We start from the raw sequence: 8,364 nt of genomic DNA on the forward strand, positions 1-8,364 counted from the left end.
TTGTGGGCCCCTCGTGACTCCACCGACCTATTTCTTCCGCCTATATATTCTCAAATACCCCAAAACCTTCCAGGGGAGCCACAAAACCACTTTTCCACCATCGCAACCTTCTATACCCGTGAGATCCCATCTAGGGGCCTTTTCCGGCGTCCTGCCGGAGGGGGATTCGATCACAGAGGGCTTCTACATCAACACCATTGCCTCTTCGATGAAGCGTGAGTAGTTTACCACAGACCTACGGGTCCATAGCTAGTAGCTCGATGGCTTCTTCTCTCTCTTTGATTCTCAATACCATGTCCTGCTCGATATTCTTGGAGATCTATTCCATGTAATACTTTTTTGCGGTGTGTTTGCCGAGATCCGATAAATTATGGATTTATGATCATCTTATCTATGAATATTATTTGAATCTTCTCTAAATTCTTATATGCATGATTTGATATCTTTGCAAGTCTCTTTGAACTATCGATTTGGTTTGGCCAACTAGATTGGTTTTTCTTGCAATGGGAGAAGTTCTTAGCTTTGGGTCCAATCTTGCGGTGCTCGATCCTAGTGACAAAAGGGGAACTGACACGTATTGTATTGTTGCCATCGAGGATAACAAGATGGGGTTTTCATCATATTGCTTGAGTTTATCCCGCTACATCATGTCATTTTACTTAATGTGTTACTCTATTCTTATGAACTTAATACTCTAGATGCAGGAAGGAGTCAGTCGATGTGTGGAGTAATAGTAGTAGATTCATAATCGTTTCGGTCTACTTGACATGGACATGATGCCTATATTCATGATCATTGCCTTAGATATCGTCATAACTTTGCGCTTTTCTATCAATTTCTTGACAGTAATTTGTTCACCCACCGTAATATTTTCTATCTTGAGGGAAGCGTCTAGTGAAACCTATGGCCCCCGGGTCTATTTTCCATCATATACGTTTCCGATCTACAATTTTAGTTTCCTATTTACTTTCTTTGCAACCTTTTACTTTCTGATCTATAAACCAAAAATATTGCTTTACCGATTATCCATCTATATCAGATCTCACTTTGCAAATAACTGTGAAGGGATTGACGACCCCTTTATCGCGTTGGGTGAAAGTTGGTGTTTGTTTGTGCAGGTATTCTGTGGCTTGTGCGTTGTCTGCTACTGGATTGATACCTTGGTTCTCAAAAGCTGGGGGAAATACTTACTCTACTTTGCTACATCACCATTTCCTCTTCAAGGGAAAAACCAATGCAAGCTTAAGACAGTGTCACGGTCCCAACCCATTTATACCACACCTTCAACCAAACGCATCCTAAGACAGTGTCACAGTTTGTACCTAGTATCTAAAAATGTTGCCATATCATCAGCGGTGCCATTAGAAAATTATTTGGCACCGCTTCAGCAGTTTGTGCAGCCAACTTTGGTCCACACATCCGAGCAACCAAGCAGTAAAATACTAAATCTTTATGGCACGAAGGAACTGGGCATCGGAGCAACTAGGTGCTCCGGAGTCCGGGTCCCTGATTTTTTTCCGCTGCATCAGCTAGCCAGTGTAGGGCACCGGTGCGAGATGTAGCAACAATTGTCTTTACACCGGTTTTGGCATACATAGTGGACGGACTTAGTGTTATTAGTTCTATGTTACTAAATTTGTGCATGTACACACCTATTAGTATCAATTTACTGTCATCCAAACACTGTCGCTATGTTGTTGCAGTTATATTTACCTTCCTCGTAAAATGTTAAACTTGTTATTTATAGTACATGAGTAAGAACTTGTAGCATTGTTGTAGTTAATTATAACTTCTGATGTTTCAGAATTTGGTTGTTGTCTTAGTAGCAATTAATTCATTTGCACATTGATCTTTTTGAGAAGATATGTCATAATTAACTTGTTTCTTTAGTTTATCAAAATAAGTATTGGTGATTTTCTATGTTTCTATAAACCCATTTCCCTAATCTAATTTTAAAATATTATAGGATGAACGGAAGTGTTCTTACTTGGAGTGGGTTGATCAAGAGTGACCATAGTCTTTGAAGATGTGCCTAGCAAAGCTTTGGAGCATGTATGAGGAAGAGAACAGAGTTAGGCTTAGAGAAAGTGTTGTCGATGTTGAAGATTATTTGAAGATACAAGATAAAAAGAGGAAGGTGGAGAATGAGCTCAGATTTTTTAAATCAGACTTTGCTAAGATGGTGTTGGCGAAGGAGGGGGCACTTTCCCAGTTGGCCAGTGCAAAATATGTTCTTACTGAACTGAAAGCGGAGGTGGATAAGACGAGTCTGGATAATCTCGATTAGGGAAATGGATATATTGTTCTAATATTGTTCTTATGAAGTTGAACTAGCTATATGATGTACTGTGTTGTTTTCAGGTAGCTATCATACTGTGATGTTAAAATATATTTATGTGCCTGATATGAAATTGGCAAACAGCTGTTCGATATGAAATGTGAATTTGTGTAATACTGGAATTATTAATTGTAAACTAATAAACCTGCTAAATGTGTCATGAAACTTTGCAAATGGATCTAGCAGTAAAAGCGCTTGTGATGGATAGCCCAATACCACATAGTATTTTTCATCAAATTGTGTGTGATGTAGTTGATAAAAGCAAACGGTTAACCAAGGCAGAGCGTGTGTGATAGTTACACCTATCACACATGAGCCTATACATAAACCTATGTGGGATGTACATACGAACGAAAACGTTTTCCCTGGATTGACTGTGTGGGATGTACATATAAAGGAAACGTTTTCCCTGGATTGACTGTGTGGGATGTACATATGAATGGAAATGTTTTCCCTGGATTGACTGTGTGGGATGTACATAAGAACGGAAATGTATACCTTATACGAACAGAAATGTTTTTCTGGGATTCACCGTGTGGGATGTACATACGAAAAGAAATGATTGGGAATAGATGCCTCGCCCGATCGCACACGAGCTCATTTTGCCCCAGCATGTGTGCCAGGAGGGCCTATCCCCGACGGTTTCTGGGTCGTGTGGGAAGGTGTTGGGGAACATAGTAATTTCAAAAAAATTCCTACGCACACGCAAGATCATGGTGATGCATAGCAACGAGAGGGGAGAGTGTCGTCCACGTACCCTCGTAGACCGTTAAGCGAAAGCATTATAACAACGCGGTTGATGTAGTCGTACGTCTTCACGATCGACCGATCCTCAGCACCGAACATACGGCACCTCTGCGTTCAGCACACGTTCAGCTCGGTGACGTCCCACGAACTCACGATCCAGTAGAGCTCGAGGGAGAGTTTTGTCAGCACGACGGCGTGGTGATGATGTTGATGAAGCTACCGTCGCAGGGCTTCGCCTAAGCACCGCTATGATATAACTGAGGTGGATTATGGTGGAGGGGGGCACCGCACAGGGCTAAGAGATCAACAGATCAATTGTTGTGTCTTTGGAGTGCCCCCTACCCCCGTATATAAAGGGGGGAAGGAGGAGAGGTCCGGCCAAGGGAGAGGCGCGCCCAAGGAGGACAATCCTACTCCAAGTAGGTTTGCCCCCTCCCTTTCCTATTCCAAGAAGGAGAAGGGGGAAGGAGGAGGTGGAGAGAAGGAGAGGGGGGCCGCCGCCCCTTCCCCTTGTCCAATTCGGATTGGGGCAAGGGGGCCGCGCGCCACCTCCTGGCTGCCCTCTCTCTTCTCCACTAAGGCCCATAAGTCCCAATTGCTTCTCGGAGGGGTTCCGGTAACCCCCGGTACTCCGGTATATGTCTGAAACCTCCCGGAACCCTTCCGGTGTCCGAACATAGTCATCGAATATATCGATCTTTACATCCCGACCATTTCGAGACTCCTCGTCATGTCCGTGATCATATCCGGGACTCCGAACTACCTTCGGTACATCAAAACACAAAAGCTCATAATACCGATCGTCACAGAACTTTAAGCGTGCGGACCCTACGGGTTTGAGAACTATGTAGACATGACCGAGACACGTCTCCGGTCAATAACCAATAGCAGAACCTGGATGCTCATATTGGTTCCTACATATTCTACGAAGATCTTTATCGATCAAACCGCATAACAACATACGTTGTTCCCTTTGTCATCGGTATGTTACTTGCCCGATATTCGATCGTCGGTATCTCAATACCTAGTTCAATCTCGTTATCGGCAAGTCTCTTTACTCGTTCCGTAATGCATCATCCCACAACTAACTCATTAGTTGCATTGCTTGCAAGGCTTATAGTGATGTGCATTACCGAGAGGGCCTAGAGATACCTCTTCGACAATCGGAGTGACAAATCATAATCTCGATCTATGCCAACTCAACAAGTACCATCGAAGACACCTATAGAACACCTTTATAATCACCCAATTACATTGTGACGTTTGGTAGCACACAAAGTGTTCCTCCGGTATTCGGGAGTTGCATAATCTCATAGTCAGAGGAACATGTATAAGTCATGAAGAAAGCAGTAGCAACAAACTAAACGATCATCATGCTAAGCTAATGGAATGGATCAAGTCAATCACATCATTCTCTAATGATGTGATCCCGTTAATCAAATGACAACTCATGTCTATGCTAGGAAACTTAACCATCTTTGATTCAACGAGCTAGTCAAGTAGAGGCATAGTAGTGACACTATGTTTGTCTATGTATTAACACATGTATTATGTTTCCGGTTAATACAATTCTAGCATGAATAATAAACATTTATCATGATATAAGGAAATAAATAATAACTTTATTATTGCCTCTAGGGCATATTTCCTTCAGAAGGACCCCCCTATCGCCCACACTCACTTGACGGCGGTTCCAAATGCCGTCGAGAAAAGGGGTTAAAAACTGTTTGTATAGCACCTCGATGTACCAGTGGCACAGACCTAGCTCATGATGCCACTGATGGGGAACGAAGCATGAAAATCGAAAAAATTCCTACGAACACCCGAGATTTATCTAGGAGAAGCATAGAAACAAGAGGGGAGAGTGTGTCTACATGACCTCGTAAACCAAAAGCGGAAGCGTATATAACGCGGTTGATGTAGTTGTACTCTTCGCGATCCGATCACGATCCAACCGATCTAGTGTCGAACAGATGACACCTCCGAGCTTAGCACACGTGCGGGGACGTCTCCTCCTCCTTGATCCAGCAAGAGAAGGCGGAGAAGTACATGGGATCACAACCATCACGATGGCGTGGTGGTGATGGTGGTGGTGGAGCTAGTTCAGCGAGGCTTCGCCAAGCGCTACTAGAACGAGGACGGAGGAATTTCGAAGTAACGGGAGAGAGGGGCGCCAGGGGCTTGGTGTATCCTCTTGGGGCTCCCCCTCCCCTCTATATATAGGTGGAGGGGTGTGGGGAACAAACCCCTCTGAGCCCTAGGGCGCATCCATGGGGGAGAGGACTTGGACTCCAAGTCCAATCCTATTTCTAGTAGGACTCCCCTTTTTTCCCTTCCCTAGCCACATGGGCTTTTGATGACTTGGTGCGTCTAACCCAATAAGGCCAGGACGCCTCCCCTCAGCCCATGCCAGCCCTTGGGTCATGGTGGACCCACTTGTGGACTTCCAGACTCCTCCGGAATCCTTCTAAACCTTCTAGAAGCTTCACAGTATAATAACGAAAAAACTGCACCTTTTTCCCGAACCCAAAATGTGACTTCCCATATATAAGTATTTACCTCTCGACCATTCCGAGACTCCTCGTGACGTCCGGGATCTCATGCGGCCTCCGAACAACATTCGGTTACCAGTCATCAAATATCCCAATACTACTCTAGCATCAACGAACGTTAAGCGTGCGACCCTGCGGGTTCGGGAATCATGTAGTCATGACTGAGACACCTCTCCGCTCAATAACCAATAGCGGTACCTGGATGCCCATGTTGATTCCTACATATTCCACGAAGATCTTTTATTGGTTGAACCACGATGTCAAGGATTCAGTTAGTCACGTATGCAATTCCCTTTGTTCGACGATATGTTACTTGCTCGAGATTCGATCGTCGGTATGTGCATACCTAGTTCAATCTCATTACCGGCAAGTCTCTTTACTCATCCCATAATATAATATCATGTGACTAACTCATTAATCACATTGCTTGCAAGCTCTTTAAGATGGTGTATTACCGAGAGGGCCCAAAGATGTCTCTCTCTCTATCATACGGAGTGACAAATCCCAGTCTTGATCCATGTCAACCCAACAGACACCTTCGGAGATACATGTAGAGCACCTTTATGATCACCCAGTTATGAAGTGTCGTTTGGATACACACTAAGTATTCCTCCGGTGTCAGGGAGTTACACGATCTCATGGTCTAAGAAACAGATACTTGACATGAAGAAAGCTATAGCAAATAAACTAAACGATCTAATTCTAAGCTTATGGTTGGGTCTTCTCCATCACATCCTTCTCTTAATGATGTGATCCCGTTATCAAATGACAACTCATGTCTATGGTTAAAAAACTTAACCATCTTTGATCAACAAGCTAGTCTAGTAGAGGCTCACTAGAAATACTGTGTTGTCTATGTATTCACACATGTATTTAAGTTTCTGGCCAATACTATTCTAGCATGAATGATAAATATTTATCATGAATAAGGAAATATGATAGTAACCAATTTATTATTGCCTCTAGGGCATATTTACAACACGAAGAGCTGTTTCGATTTGCATCCCACCATCCTATGAATCATACATACAATGGTACCAAATACCCTACACAGTTAACAAAATCATCTAAAAAATGCAGATTGATGGGAAAGAAGGCAAGCCCACCACCAGGATTTCGTCTGACTGGTTCCTCCAATCCGATTAAATCCCAAATCGTCGGGAAAGGCCGGAGGGGACTGCTTAGAGCATCTACAATGCGGCGCTTAAACATGGGTGCCAGGATTTTAATCCTAATCGATGGGCAATCATCAGGGTAAGTCCAGATCTCACTTCTGGCATCGACGCTGGAAGTAGAGGCGGGTGCTCCTCACCTTTTTGGCTAGCGGCTGGAAAAGTGGAAAGGGTCCGAGCGTACGTGATTAGCGCCTTCGTTGAACTAGAGGGTGCTTAGAACATCTACAGTTGGACTTTTTAAATTGACTGGACGGACGCATGACAACTTACCGAACATGAGAGAGAAGAAAAAAAGTTGACCCAACCGAAGCCTCCTTAAATGCATAGGCTGTTCGGCGCTCCTCAAACGCAGCCCATATACATGGGCAATACGAGGAGTGCGTGGCCGTGTTTGATCAGTGGTCCTCCGTCGGCCATATATAATTTGACCCACCACGGACCATCTTTTCTCTTTGTTTAATTTTTCTCTTCTTTCTCTCCATCCTACCAATCACATGTATGTGACTGGACATATAGGGAAAAAAGTGTGGGACATAACTGCGTGCATGACAAATAGAGATCCAAAACGGACACGCCCGGACAGTAACTGGGCGCATCCATGGATGTTTAAGGGGCCAAATTTGCTCACTCTGGCTATAGATGCCCTTAGCTCATTTTCTAAATTTTGGTTGTTTATTTGTATATATACCTTTATGCTGCTACTAGTTTTAATCCCTCATGATCAAACCAAACCGAACTCCTGCACACACACACACACACAAGAACTCGATCCAAATCCGCGCGTCATTCCTTCGGAGAAGGCTTCCTGAAGTTGCGTTGTCAGGTAATATATATCTTCGATTTATAATAAGGACGCAAGAGCTCCCGTAGCTCAGTTGGTTAGAGCGTTGGTCTTATGAGCCGAAGGTCGCGGGTTCGAGCCCCGCCGGGAGCACCTTCTGTTTTGGTGTTTTACTTCGTAAACACGAGCTACACAATTCCTCTTCTTTTTTTGTTTGTCCCCTGGACGAAGATGCTTCCAAGTCGATGCCCGCCTGCCTCCGTCGATGCGTACTCCGCCATCACGTGCTACTCTTCTCTTGTCCGTCGATGCGTACAATATTTGCAAAGACGGAACAGCGACGTTCCGCGATGGCGGCAGAGGGGCAGGTGCTGACGCCCCGGGTCGGTTTAATCTCTAGTTTCGCTCTTCGCCGGGCTTGTCCCCGCCTCCCCCTCTGCTAGCTCGTGTTTACGAAGTAAAACCAAAAAGGCATTTTCAAGGCTGACCAGTAAATCTTCAGCAACCGTTTGAACCGCGGAAACTATCCGATGTCGATTTGTATCGGTTCACGGAATGATCCGGACACAATTTTTTTCGCAAACCGAAGACAAAAGTGAAGGAGGTTTACAAGAGTTCGGACCGCTCCCGAGCCTACTTCTGACCGATCCGTCCCACCAAAAACCCCTCTTCTATCCCGCGCGCGCTCCCGCCTGGCACCAGCTGTCCGTGTTCATTCCGCTGTAGAGCGCGCCGCTCCGCATTGAAAACGGCTCAGGACAGATGTGACCT

The 8,364-nt window shown here is 44.7% G+C and overlaps 1 non-coding gene across 1 annotated transcript; it reads left to right on the plus strand.

Annotated features, from left to right (window-relative positions):
- Nucleotides 1-7,672: 7,672 nt before the first annotated feature.
- On the plus strand, nucleotides 7,673-7,746 carry TRNAI-UAU. Its single transcript has one exon. It is a non-coding gene; the product is annotated as a tRNA-Ile (tRNA).
- Nucleotides 7,747-8,364: the final 618 nt, after the last annotated feature.

Source organism: Triticum dicoccoides, chromosome 3A (genome assembly GCF_002162155.2).
Source record: "Triticum dicoccoides isolate Atlit2015 ecotype Zavitan chromosome 3A, WEW_v2.0, whole genome shotgun sequence".
NCBI lineage: Eukaryota > Viridiplantae > Streptophyta > Magnoliopsida > Poales > Poaceae > Triticum > Triticum dicoccoides.